We start from the raw sequence: 14,550 nt of genomic DNA, 5'->3' as shown, positions 1-14,550 counted from the left end.
CTATAGAATCATTTATTGCACCCTAAAACCTCCACATGCAAGTTAGGTTCCATTTACTTGATTAATTCTCGAGTAATGTAGAAATTTGAGCTTCATATGTATGGCAGCCCCCCCTTAGAGAGGGGGGTGGAGAGTCTAACCACCATAGAAACATTTATTGCATCTTAAAACCTCAATATGCCTAATTTGGTTTCATTTGCTTGATTAATTCTCGAGTAATGCAGAAATTTGTGTTTCATTTGTATGGCAGCCCCGCCTAAAAGAGGAGGAGGAGTATTTAACTACTATAGAATCATTTATTGCACCCTAAAACCTCCACATGCAAGTTAGGTTCCATTTACTTGATTAATTCTCGAGTAATGTAGAAATTTGAGCTTCATATGTATGGCAGCCCCCCCTTAGAGAGGGGGGTGGAGAGTCTAACCACCATAGAAACATTTATTGCATCTTAAAACCTCAATATGCCTAATTTGGTTTCATTTGCTTGATTAATTCTCGAGTAATGCAGAAATTTGTGTTTCATTTGTATGGCAGCCCCGCCTAAAAGAGGAGGAGGAGTATTTAACTACTATAGAATCATTTATTGCACCCTAAAACCTCCACATGCAAGTTAGGTTCCATTTACTTGATTAATTCTCGATTAATGTAGAAATTTGAGCTTCATATGTATGGCAGCCCCCCCTTAGAAAGCGGGGTGGAGAGTCTAACCACCATAGAAACATGTATTGTACCCTAAACCCTCAACGTGCCTAATTTGGTTTCATTTGCTTGATTAATTCTCGAGTAATGCAGAAATTTGTGTTTCATTTGTATGGCAGCCCCGCCTAAAAGAGGAGGAGGAGTATTTAACTACTATAGAATCATTTATTGCACCCTAAAACCTCCACATGCAAGTTAGGTTCCATTTACTTGATTAATTCTCGAGTAATGTAGAAATTTGAGTTTCATATGTATGGCAGCCCCCCCTTAGAGAGGGGGATGGAGAGTCTAACCACCATAGAAACATTTATTGCATCTTAAAACCTCAATATGCCTAATTTGGTTTCATTTACTTGATTAATTCTCGAGTAATGTAGAAACTTGACTCTCATTTGTATGGCAGCCCCCCGTTAGAGAGAGGAGTGGAGAGTCTAACCGCCATAGAATCATTTATTGCACCCTGAAACCTCAATATGCTAAATTGAAACGATGCTTGATTAATTTCCGGGTAATGTAGAAATTTGTGTTTAATTTGTATGACAGACTCACCTTAGAAAGGGGGGAGGGGTCTCAAACTATCACGAAAACCTTCCCCGGCCCCAAAAACCACTACATACCAATTTTCATGTTGATCGGTTCAGTAATTTCCGAGTCCACAAGAATCAGACAGACGGACAGATAGAAATCAATTTTTATATTAGGCTGTCAAAAAAGTCCTGCGATATTTTTTTTGAATTTTCATTCGTTCATAAAATTAGTTATAATCATCTGTTTTAAATGCCAACTTCACAATACCCCTGTTATAGAAGCTCGCTTCCTTATTGGCAAAAAACTCGGATAGCCAATTTTCACAGGCCTCTTTTGTGGCTAACTTCTGACTACCTAGCTCGTTCACCATGGACAAAAACAGGTGGTAGTCACTTGGTGCAAGGTCCGGACTATACGGCGGATGCAAAAGAACCTCCCATCCGAGCTCCCGGAGCTTCTGGCGCGTCACCAAAGAAGTGTGTGGCCTGGCGTTGTCCTGATGGAAGACAATGCGGCCTCTGTTTATCAAAGATGGCCTCTTCTTCATGAGTGCTACCTTCAAGCGGTCCAGTTGTTGGCAGTACAGGTCCGAATTGAGCGTTTGGCCATAGGGAAGCAGTTCATAATAGATTATTCCTTGACAATCCCACCAAACACACAGCAGAACCTTCCTGGCCGTTAATGAGGGCTTGGCCACCGTCTGAGCCGCTTCAGCGGGCTTCGACCATGACCGTTTGCGCTTCACGTTGTCGTAAGTGACCCACTTTTCATCGCCAGTCACCATCCGCTTCAGAAACGGGTCGATTTTGTTGCGATTCAGCAGCGATTCACATGCGTCGATATGTTTTCGTCAAAGATGTTTTTTTGCGTCAACGTTAGTGGCACCCATACATCGAGCTTCTTTGTGAATCCAAGCTTCTTCAAATGGTTAATAACGGTTTGATGACTTATCCCCAGCTCTTGGCCGAATTGTACAGCCTACCCAAGCTCAAGCTATATTGACTCGTACAAAGATTGTAAACACAACGGAGACGCAGCGTACATCACCATCGCCAACACAAGTTCATCCCAAATCAAAACATTCCGACGTTCATCCGAACTTTCCGGCTTTCTAACCAAAGCATCGAAAATCATGACCTGCGCATTGAAGCCTCGAACCGTCCAAACATCGAACTACTCGAATACCACACACAGGAACTGTGCGAAACGCGGCGCTTGTACTAAATCCAATCCGTGCCCTGTCTGCTGCCTAAAGTCCTGACAGTGGCGGCGGCGGCAGGACACATATAGCTCTCGGCCTTCGTTCCCGACCTGCCCCGATCAAAAACCCGACCTCGGCGCGGCTGGGTTGATTACCAGCTGACAGACGAACCGCTCAGTATCGTGACGGGCGCGGGACTAATTGGACGTGTGTTTGGTTGGGTTATGACGCGCGGCACTAGATTATCCTTCCCCATTCGTATTCGGCGGAAGGATTGATTCCCATCGAATTGGTGGTTTATTGTTGTGAGCGATTCGAGGACGATTTTCGCTGATGGTGTGGCATCAACACGAACGGAGATTGGAATGTTGCAGTAAATAAATAAACAAAGAAAAGAGATTACTTCCTTCCTATGTTTGTGCGAGTTAGATAGCAGTCAAACAGTCGAACGCTGAGAGAGAGGCAGGAGGATCTTGACCTAAAGGAAAAATTAATTATTCAAACATATCGAGGAGGGACGAACGGTTATTGCTACGGCTCTCGCTCAATTATCGATGCTCAATGACGCGAATGGATACTGCCGAGTTTGGTTGCTTTGCTGCTGATGTTGTTGTTCGGTCGGTTCCGGTAGGCAGGTGGTGAAGGAAATGCTTGTTGCGGATAAAATCAAGCACTGTTAGGGGTGGTAAAAAGGTGGTAAAATATATCGCAGAAAGTGGGGAAGTGGATCAAAGAATTGAGTTTTGGCGAGGTTCTATAATAAGAAATATTGTATGAGCGAGTCGTGAAGGGCTCGAAATGGCACAGGAGAAGTAGTGTTTCGCTGGTGATTTTTTTTCTGCCACTCCACCCACACGAACGGAACGACGGGTCGGGACGCGAGTGTTATTTTCGGGGAACAGCAGCAGAAGAAGAATACGTAGAAGCAGAAAGGTAAAATCGGAAAATCGATGGTGGGTTATTGTGCGCGAGTGTAGTGTTACATTTTGCCAAAATGTACGGAACTTGGTTGATGCTCCGGTGGCTACGCATTCCCAAAACCCAAGAGTGCCGAATGTGAATGGATTCGTTTTGCTTCTTTTGTTTCGCTTTTTCCTTATTTTCCCCTTCGACCCATCGGCTTCAGTTATCGCCGTTGATTTGGATCCTACCGAGAACCGTTTCACCACCCAAGAACTGCCATTAACAAGGCGTCTCCATCGATTGAACTTCCACAGAATACGCAATCACAAGGTCTCTTCTGTGTCTAGCCGTTTCTCGCTGGCATAAGTGAACGAAAATTAAGCACCCGGTAAAGAAATCATTCATCGCTTTGATTGTGCCCGGCAGTCAGCCGGTTTTGGAAGAAATACGCGATTGTGGGGCTGGTACAAGTGTCAGAGTGTCAAGACCCAACACGGGGAGGAAATCAAGCAGCAATTGTTGAAAACCCGGAGAATCTAGGCAAAACCCTCGAGTGCCGATTATGCGGAAAAACGGTGAAATCGCATTATACATTCGATTGGAAAGTGATTGAAAACGGTGTCAAAGTATTCCAAAGTAAGGTGTCTGCTATTTAACAAGGCAAAAGAAAAGTGATCCTTTGTCAGCAGTCAATCAACGTCAGCGAGGGGCGAAGAAGTAAATAAAAAGGCCCAGCAAAGGAGCGGATTAAATTACCCTTTAGCGTTTTTCTGTTGTTTGTTATCGTTGTTGCCGTCGTTCTTGTTGTTGTTGTTTTTGTTATTGTGTACATTTTCCGCTTTCCGTTCCAAACGTTGAAAAGTGAAAACGGCAAAGGGAGAGGCAGACCGAACTACGGCGCGTGAGGTGAGTACCATTGGGATCTATTTTGATGCTTTCCGTTCGGTTCGTATTTACTTTAAAACAATGTTAACTGGCAAATCCTTCAGACGAAGTCGAGAGCAAACATCGCAGCGGAACAACGATTGAGTTGGGTTCAATTTTAGGCACCGTCTGTGCCTGACCTTTGCCTATATTGCGGGAAATGAGACTAGCTGAAGTTGTGTAAAAGTAATTTAATTTCATTGCCCAAAACGTGGTGAAATTTCGGAAACTCGGTGATTACTCAGATAGACTGGAAATAAGCTCTTCTCAAACAAGTTCACTTAATCAATTAATTTTCCCTCATCCCTTGTTCTCTGATGGTTATTCGTTACGATGAGCAACTTTGCCTACGGAACACAGTATCACTTGCGTCATTGTTGCCAAATGGACTGAAAAGGATCGTGTTTTAGGTGGCGGAATCGTAGAAGTCGTACGTCCACTTTAGGACGGAATAGAAGCTTCACACAAACTGTTCGCCAGAGTTTGCATGGTTCACACTACCGCCACTGAGACTCTACTGCGAGGGCCACACACTTTAGGCATCATCAATTTAAACGAATCATAATAAAATTTGAATGTTTTTCAGGGACTTATAACTTATAATCCCTATCTATATATATAAAAATCTCGTGTCACGGTGTTTGTTACCGAACTCCTCCGAAACGGCTGAAATTATGAAATTATACTCAAAATACTTGGTAGATATGAGAATAGGTTGTAAACTGATACTGGTAGGATACCGATAACTATACATTTAATACCGAATAGGGTGGCTCTATGCAGAAAAAAAGATCTGGATATTTTTTTTTCAAAAATTTGACTTCATACCATACATATAACCTTCAATTTTGACCCCAATTCCCTATTTTTGATTGCGATTTTATTATTTTTGTGTCAAAAATATTTTAATAATTTAACCGTTGTTCGTTTTTTCAACAGAACGAATTCAATTAAGTTGTTCAATGACTGTTGGCGTAACGCCCGCTTCATTGAACATCCATCTACAAATACACAAGTAACATCAATTCATCTAAAGCAGGGAGCATCTCCGACGAGCTGGAAGCCTTTTTGAATGAGCACAATGAGTTATCGGAATTCTTCGAATCACATTTGCTCGGATTACAAAATGACAATCACGTTATTGCCATCAACCCTGATAAAACATCAGCTGGAGAGCACGTGTGTAGATCCAAAGCACAAGCGCTGCTGGAATCATGATAGCACGGTGACACGAGAAGTTTAATGCGAAGAAAAAACAATAATCTGGAAGTCATCGTTGACACACACCGTTCATACGACCCTCGCTATGTTCTTCTTCAATGGCTCTAACGTTCCCAAGGTTTGCCTTCTCAACGTAGTACTACTTGCGTCATTTTTATTAGTAAATAGTTGAGATTTCTATGACGAACAATACGCCTTGAATGTATTCTGGAGTGGCAAGCTCAAGAATAAGCGTGACTACAGTGCAAGTCAGAAGGGTTTCTTTAACGAAAAATCTCCTGCATAAACATTAGACCAACGAGACCCCGTCACTGATACTTAATTCATTATGGACATCTTTTCTCATTTTGATTTAATATTTATGAATATTTAATATTTATGAGCGACGAAACAAACAGGGGGCGCGCTCGAACGCCAATTCAAGATATCGTAAGCTGTGCCAACAATTTATGGTCGACATATACGCGAAGGTAGAGATTGAACGACTGCAATTCTTACTACACAATCAACAAAGACGGTGCGAGGAATAATACATTCACTTGCGAGACACTATCATGAGCAACGCCGACACAGCTTTAGTTATAGCCAGGCCAAAGCGCAATGTATTGGCATGACATTGCGCGTGTGTTCAAACACAAAATGAAGTTCGATCGTATTCGTCCCCACATATTGTTTGTTGTATTCTGTTGAATGGAAAAAGCGCAATTTTGCCTTCTGTTCAAGCTTTAGTCCAATCGAGTTGAGCAAATGTGACAACCTTGCCACGCAATTCGACGTAAACAACATCGGTCTCCATGTTCCATTACTATGAAGCAAAAATAGTAAAGGTTTTTCGGGTGGAATAAACACGCAAAATTTAGCATTCAAACACATTCAAAACAAATTTATCATCCAAACGAAATCGAATAATAATTTTCATTCAAATTTCAACAATTTAGAATTATTTCCGGAATTATGCCGATCAGATAGAGAGTAAATTGAACCACAAATACGTATAACTTATGTTGACCATTGTTTCGCGACAAGGCGAACGAATTTAAGAGTGTAAAAGTCGATTTCGATCGAATTGTAAAATCCGATCACTCATATGCATATATGAATATTGAGTTCTACAAATCGGTGAAGAGTAATAAAAACATCCATGAATACAGGAAGCAATATGGCTGTGTTTCAAACTTAAATTACCGATGTGAATACTCCTCGATTGAATGACAACGATAAAATAACGCGATTCCAAACAGGCCGATTAATCAGCTCCATTGAAATTAGCTGGCGTATCGCTGTTTTCCAATTTATGAACGAGACCAAGCTGTTAAACTAAGCCACGTTGGAAATCACATGCACGTATTTTCTAACAAGGAGACAGCAATAAATATTGATTTTCTATATTTCATTTTTTCTACTTTACGACAAACTTATATTACTTTTTTCAGTTGACGTTTAACTTTTAAGAGTTCAAAAATGTCAGTTCTACTTCTTCTTCAATGGCACTAACGTTCCTAGAGGAACTTCGCCGTCTCAGCGTAGTATTACTTGCGTCATTTTTTATTAGTACTTAGTTGAGATTTCTATGCCAAATAACACGCCTTGAATGCATTCTGAATGGCAAGCTCTAGAATACGCGTGATCACCGTGCAAGTCGTAGGAAATTTATTTGACGAAAAATTCCCCCAACCAGAACGGGAATCGAACCCGAACACCCGGCATGTTAGTTATGACGCTAACCACTCGGCCACGGGAGCACATGTCAGTTACGTTAATGCAATACACCAAGAAACATCATATAACCTTTCGTTCAAATCATTTAATTCGTTTTTTTATCGGTCACATTCGATTTATTTTAAAGATCGTTAAAATATTCAAACACACTTACAATACATTAGTGTGTTTTATTCAACACCCAAAATATTCACTAGAAATAATTTATTTGGCAGAACAACGTTTGCCTGGTCAGCTAGTATATATATAAAAATGTTCTGTTCGTTTGTGTACGCGTCAAAAACTCGAAAAGTGCGGAACCGATTGAGCTCAAAGTTGGACACAATATACAATCCACTTCAAGGAGTGTTGTTACGGCATAAAAAATTGGAAAATTGGAAGAAAAATGATTTTATATATGACCAGAGTGCGTTTCTGAAATTCAGCTTCTAATGAAAATCGACTATTCAGTAATGGATATGTGTTCTATGTGAAGGAAACAATTTTTTTCCACGTGTTTGACAAAATCATGAACTGAAATTGTGTGTTCGAAGTGATTTAAAATTTAGCGATTTCCCTTATCTATCTCTATCTCTTTACACCAAAACTAGCGTTGGCAGAAAACATGTCATATTTGGCAGGAAAGATGCCATTTCCTGTGCATGAGAGTCAAATGCGCAAATAATGAGCTATTATAAAAGCTTAAAAATGGTTTATATGTATGCGAGCAGACATCTCTTTCTGTTTTCTTTTCTCTTTCCATTTGGGATTGTGCAAAAAAAAGGTCCATACGAAAAGTTCATACGAAGTTACTTTACACGACCACGCTATCCATATAGCTGCCAGCGCTATTATAAAGAAGCGAGATAATATTACACCTCATCATAAAATGAAGTTGGAAGGTGTTTTCTAAGACGATAAAGAAGAACATGAACGAGAATATATCTTCCTCTGTCTGGGCCGTGTATTTGGCAAACTATACGAAAAGCTTTCAAATGCTTTCATTTAAATGTGTCTCCTGTTTCGCTCCCTCATATTGGCTCTAGCATATATATTATACAAATGATATACATGTATTGGGGAGTAGAACATTTTATGTTATCTTTCAGCTCATTTAATGTAATAAATCGGGATGACAGAACATGTGCTAAAAATTAACTTTGGGTGTATATATAAAAGTTTTCTGTTCGTTTGTGTCCGCGTTAAAAACTCGAAAAGTACGAAACCGACTGAGCGCAAACTATGATACAATATACAAAACAACCAAACACATCTAGGATTGTTGTTACAACATAAAAAAATTAAAAATTCAACTCAACCATGCAACCACAATGTGCCACAGCAAAGCGTGGTAGGGTACAGCTAGTTTCTTATATATCTCTATGAAAATCAGTACGTAACATATATTTTGTGCTACAATCAAGTCGATCATTATCGATCGTGAGTTCAAAACTCAGGGCCCTCATTGACCATCTTTGTGTTGTTACAGAATAGCTACGTCCACGCAACAATCATCAGCGATGGAGATCGATCTACGGTCGAAATAAGATCGATTCATCCATACAACTGCTCTGCTCTGCAAGACACATCGAGCTGCTGTTCTATAAATAACTCAACAATGATCAATCAACTGTCTCCACTGTCCGGTGGTCCAACTGGATAATGGAAGAACAGAAAGAATACTCTTACGCCTAAATGGCTACTGTGTGAATGACCCATATGTAATGGTATAGAAGGAATATTGGCGAATGGCAACTGTGTAATGGGCTAATTATAGATATGATAACCACCCTGTGACATGTACACGATTAAAATTCGGCTCTGTTACAGCTAAAATGCTAATGAGCCTTAAATAAATAAAGGGGATAAAAAAAAGTCAATCATTGTTCCAACAATACACAATTCTCGGGGGATGCTGTTTTTGACGTAGGACTACATCTTTCATTTATATGATAAACACTTTTATTCGAAAGATAAAATGTCTACGCGTTATATACTTGTTACTTTTTCATCCAAAAACTTGTTTCAATAGCCTTAAAATTGCTTTCAAAACAGGCTATTGAAATCGCCAATCGGAATATGAGCGAGCGCCGCTCGGAAATCCACTCAGTTATAATTGACTGCGATTGGAGCATACTGTCGCTGTTGTGAAGTTAACTTCGTTCATCATAAAAGCGGTGATGAACAGTGTCACCAACACCTTGTTCGTGCATCTTAGGCCAGAAGGGAATCCATCAGGAGGAGAGTGATCCCACTGAAAAGGCAATCAAGAAAGTACCAGCATCGAAAATCGGTTCCGCTTGAGGCATCGGAGCAGCAGCCACACACACACATACACGCGCGTAACTCTTTTCGTTTGCTGGTTATCGAGCAGAATCCAGAAAGATGTGATCGTTGCTGCAAAATAATCTGCCAGTTCCCCTTGGAATTGAAAAGCGATAAGTTTATTTTAATGTTTTCTATCCATATAATACTGCCAAATACCAAATACATTTGGTTTTGTGATTTGTCAATCTAGTGCAGTTAGCAGGAAGGCTTCTGAAGATTATTCTTCCTCATCAGTAGGATGCATAAAACCTTGTGACTCCGACGTAACGCTTCCGTTTTCGAAGTCCCCCAAATATTCATTTATTCATTTATTCAGAACGGATTCAGATTCACCTTCAAACAAATGATCACTAAATTAACGATAGTCCTACGTCAACCTTGCGGTTATTCCACAGATATAACCCCTTCCTGTTTTTTGCATCGGACTCGATTTTTCAAAAGATCGCCCAATCCTAGTCTGAAAGCATTTCGTCGGAGAAACAGACGGGCGCATCTCTAAAACAAATGTCGTGACCTTATTAAGAAAATGCAGCTTAAAGCTACACATTATAAACGTGTTTTCTCCTGAGATCAGGGTTGCCAACTATGATGAAAAAAATATATAAAAAATAAAAAATCAGGAAGAATGAAATTAAAAATCAGGAAGAAATCAAGATAGTTCATATTTCGGGATATTCGTGCCGATTTTTGGGAAAATAAAAGCATATTTTTTATATATTTTTTCAATTTCATATGCACAGTTTTGTTCGACAATCTTTTACCATCGTTAACGCAGCATGTAAATTGTATCCTCCCAGAACATGTTGGAAACTTGTTCAAGATATGTTTTATGCTGTCCATGTAATCGAAGTTTTTCTCCTTGAGACAACTTTGCAGGGACCGAAGTAATTTTTCATGTTGTCAAGGAGACATGAAATGAGCCATGTAAATGACCTTTCAAAAGCTATCATCTTTGAAGTAAGTTTCCGGAGTGAGAGGAAAAAAAAAGATTCTAACATTTTCCTCAATGCATTCATTCAATTCGCCTTGACGGCATTGAGCTTTATGACTTCGTCATTAGGAAGCGGAAATCATAAACCTGAAAAATTCGGATCAAAAACCTGAAAAATCCGGGTGGAATAAACATACCTTTAAAATAAATGAATTATGAATGAAATTTTACTTCTCTGTTTTGAATTTTAATTTTCTTTATTTTACGTAATATTGGAACATGTTTTTAATTATTAAATTATCGTTTCCTAAGCTCGGAAAACAAAGCTTAATGTCGCCAACTCGAATAACGCGAATCACGAATCTTGAATCGGAATATATCTTTAAATATGTAAGTATTATATATATATATAACATTATATATTTGAGATGATAAGAAAAATTCATAGCAATATCTATGCGTATTAGGGTGCCAATGAATGAATGGGAAAAAATTGACCCTAAAATTTCAAAAAGTTACCCTATACAAAATGTTCACCACCTCGAAAAAACACCCTATGCCGAATTTCAGCTCAATCAGATTTAAGGCAGAGTGGCGCAAAGCGGTTAAAGTTTGAGTTTTTTGAAAATCGAAAAATCATCCAAGGGGGGAGTAAAGAAAATCGGGGCTTTCGAAAAAAAATGTTGATGCCAAATGTCTTAAAATTGTATGAAACACCGAGATCTAGTGTCATCTCGAAATTTTTTTTTGTCAAAAATCGGCATTCTGAGAGTTAGTTTTTTTTCGGAGTACGAAGCGAAAAGTATAGTTTTGGGTGCCAATAAAATAGTTATCTCGATTTTTCATTCGGAACTTGCTACGAAATGTTGATTTGCACAATAATATACCCTATGCAAAATATTAGCTCATTCGGGCTTCATTTACTGGTGTCACAAACGTTAAAATTTGAGTTTTTTGAAAACCGAAAAATCACCGGAAATCAGGGTTTAAAAAAAAATTAATGCCAAATGTCTTCAAATTTCATGACACGTCGAGATTTACAGTTATATCAAAAACTATTTTTTGTCAAAAATTGATTTTTCAGGCGAAAAAACGACCAAGCGCAAAAAAAATTATTTGACAAAAAAATATTTCGAGACAAATGTAAATCTCGACGCAATATTAAGACATTTGGCATTAATTTTTTTTTTCTAAAACCCTGATTTTTCGATTTTCAAAAAACTCAAACTTTGACCGCTTTGCGCCACTCTCCCTTAAGTCCGGTTGAGCTGAAAGGGTGTTTTTTCGAGGTGGTGAACATTTTTTATGAGGTAAATTTTTGATATTAGAGATGACCATTTTCATTCGCACCCTAATGCATATCTTATGTAGAACAAGGATATCTAGAATAAAAAGGGAAAATTCGAGAAAAAGAGTTACGCATATGTATGTTTGGCAATGAAAATCATCATTTAGATCAATTTGCCAGATCTGAACGATAACATACAAACTCTATTGAAATATATTCGTTATTTTTATCAACCAAAATATCCTCTAGAAACAAATTACACAGCAGAACAACGTTTGCCAGGTCAGCCAGTAGATAATAAACGAAGGAGAGACTAAGCACTATATAATGCATCGAAATCCGGACGCTTAAGCGCTTAATGATATAACTTAAACTACTAAACATATTGACATATCATAGCATGAAAAATAGGCGTTCCTATAGAATTAGAAGGCCCTCATCTAAGTTATGAATCACTGAATTCCACAAAATCGTGTTATATTTGTTCAGAATTTGAAATTTAGCGGCCGCTACAAAATGGCGGATTACATATTTTCTCTAAACCCCATCAATATGGGTATCAAATGAAAGGGCTTGACTAGTAGAACACAATTATTGATGAAACATATAAATCCAAGATGGCGGCCACTACAAAATGGTGGATTACATATTTTCTCAAAACCCCATCAATATAAGTATCAAACGAAGGAGATGGACCAGTAGAACACGGTTATATATGAAAAATTGCAAATAAATTTTTTTTAAGAAATTGTTGAATGGTTTTATTGTAGAGAAACATACTAATGATACAGATAATGTACTAAAAACTAGGAAATAAAATAAGTAAAAAACACCTTTCAAGTTCAACGGTTTTATTATGATTAAACATAATATTAATAAAGATGATGTACTAAAGCTAGAAAATAAGTAGGCAAGTAGCAGTTAGTAGTTATCACACTCTTTCTTCATTAATCTAGGGCATTGATGAGACTAAAATAAAATCGTGGGGCATGTAATGAACCAACTAACTGTAGATAATGGAAATCTGACGTGGCTCATTTTGGATTGGTATTTATCATAAATAACTAATAGTCCAGCCCTTTCATTTGATACACATATTGAGGCAGTTTTGAAAAAAAATATATGGCACCTTTCTGTAGCGGCCACCATCTTGGATTTACATTCTTCATCAATAATTGTATTCTACTAGTCAAGTCCTTTCTTTTGATACCCATATTGATGGGGTTTAGAGAAAATATGAAATCCGCCATTTTATAGCTGCCGCCATTTTGGATTTTTAAGATCATGAAAGACGCAGTTTTATAATGACTGCAGAGATTAAGGTGTGTTCTAAATTTCAGATCAATCGGTCAACAGGAAGGGGGTTAAATTCCTATTAATGTGGGACAGCGCTACAGACTAAGTTACAAAGTTTCCCTCGTACATACAAACGGGTCATATAATCGACCCCCTCCTGTATACCGAAGAGTTTTGCAGTTTCCCGGATCGAAAATCGTTGCTCCACACTCCATACTAAAGCTTCTAACATACCCTTATGCAACTCCTTCAATGAGAAATTTAATCGTCATCTTTTGACCGTCCGGATTTAAAATCATTTTCTGAATGTGCTTTATATTTTATTCAAATTGACTTTTGATTTCTTATATTTTTTGTTAACAGCTAGGTCCTATAATTGACACTCAACAAAATTGACACAATATTAACTATCAGTCAACATGCACAAAAAGTCATGGTTTTGGCATGATATTAAATGGAATGAAAAAGTGTCCGGATTAATAAGCGTCCGGATTCAGAAGCATCTATGTATACCAGGAAGCCAGAGAACTTTTTTGTAGGCTATTATGACAGTTTTTATTTTCAATCAGCAAAACTTCGGCAGGGATCCCAGATAATTTTTATTCTGATGTAGTAAAAAAGCCATTACATGCCAAACCGATATAGTGGTTCTCGGATTTTGGTCAAAAGTGGTAATTTTGTTCTTCATCGCCAAACATTAGACCCGTATTTTTTGACGTAGAACTACGCCTTTCATTAAGGATGCCAAATCAGAAAACAGGTAACGTTTTTATGAAATAAAGTTAACGTAATCACTATTTTTGCCGATAACGGATTTTGGGGATTTACATACCAGACGAATCGGAAATTCTCTAAGATTTATTTTATATACTATACATTACAATCCCATATTCTGTATATGGTTTAAGTTGATGAAAATTGGAAGCATTCCCATTTCCTCATACATTTGTTCTATCCATTTGTGTGCTTTCCCGAACAGAGCTGTCAATAACGAGCAACTTATCGACGAGCAACGAAGGGGAAATCCTGAGATGTAAAGTCTCCGTGAACAAAGGAAAAGAAGAAGAACAAAGGGGAATATTTGCCTAGAGTATAAACAGTGGATCTGAACTGCTCCCGTGTGCATTGGTCCTGTAACGCAGCAGTTTGTTTTCTGTCATCAGTACATTGAACTGACGCTATGGTGAAGCAGGTTATTCAATAAGTTATACTAAGTTATTAATTTTTCTGGGCTCGCGTGCCAGTCGCAAAACTGCTATCAACTAGGATTGCATTTGCGCTAATCTTGATCATAATGAAGCAGTGCTACTCTTTTTGAGGTTGTTGATATTAACAGATAGAGTTCATTTAGTTTATTCAGTCACCAAAAAAGTAAATGTCGTTCTGAAATTTTGTATGTGATTTGGTTTCGCTTGCCAGTAGCAAAACTTTCTCCACTAAGGAAGACAGCTGCGCTTATCTCGCTTATTGTTCTGCGGGCACAAGAATGAATCATCAAACAATTATCGTCGGATAAAAACAATAAAAAATACA

The 14,550-nt window shown here is 38.3% G+C and overlaps 1 protein-coding gene across 1 annotated transcript in view; it reads left to right on the top strand.

The window, feature by feature from the left end:
- The first annotated feature begins 2,620 nt into the window (after positions 1-2,620).
- LOC129764761 (uncharacterized) overlaps positions 2,621-14,550 on the top strand; it is a 477,799-nt gene continuing 465,869 nt past the window's right edge. The window contains exon 1 of the mRNA XM_055764228.1: positions 2,621-4,237. The gene's annotated coding sequence lies outside the window, so the exon portion shown is untranslated. The remainder of the gene's footprint in view (positions 4,238-14,550) is intronic.

Source organism: Toxorhynchites rutilus, chromosome 2 (assembly GCF_029784135.1).
Source record: "Toxorhynchites rutilus septentrionalis strain SRP chromosome 2, ASM2978413v1, whole genome shotgun sequence".
NCBI lineage: Eukaryota > Metazoa > Arthropoda > Insecta > Diptera > Culicidae > Toxorhynchites > Toxorhynchites rutilus.
Note: the sequence above shows the minus strand (reverse complement) of the source record. Positions and strands in the feature narration are given on the sequence as shown.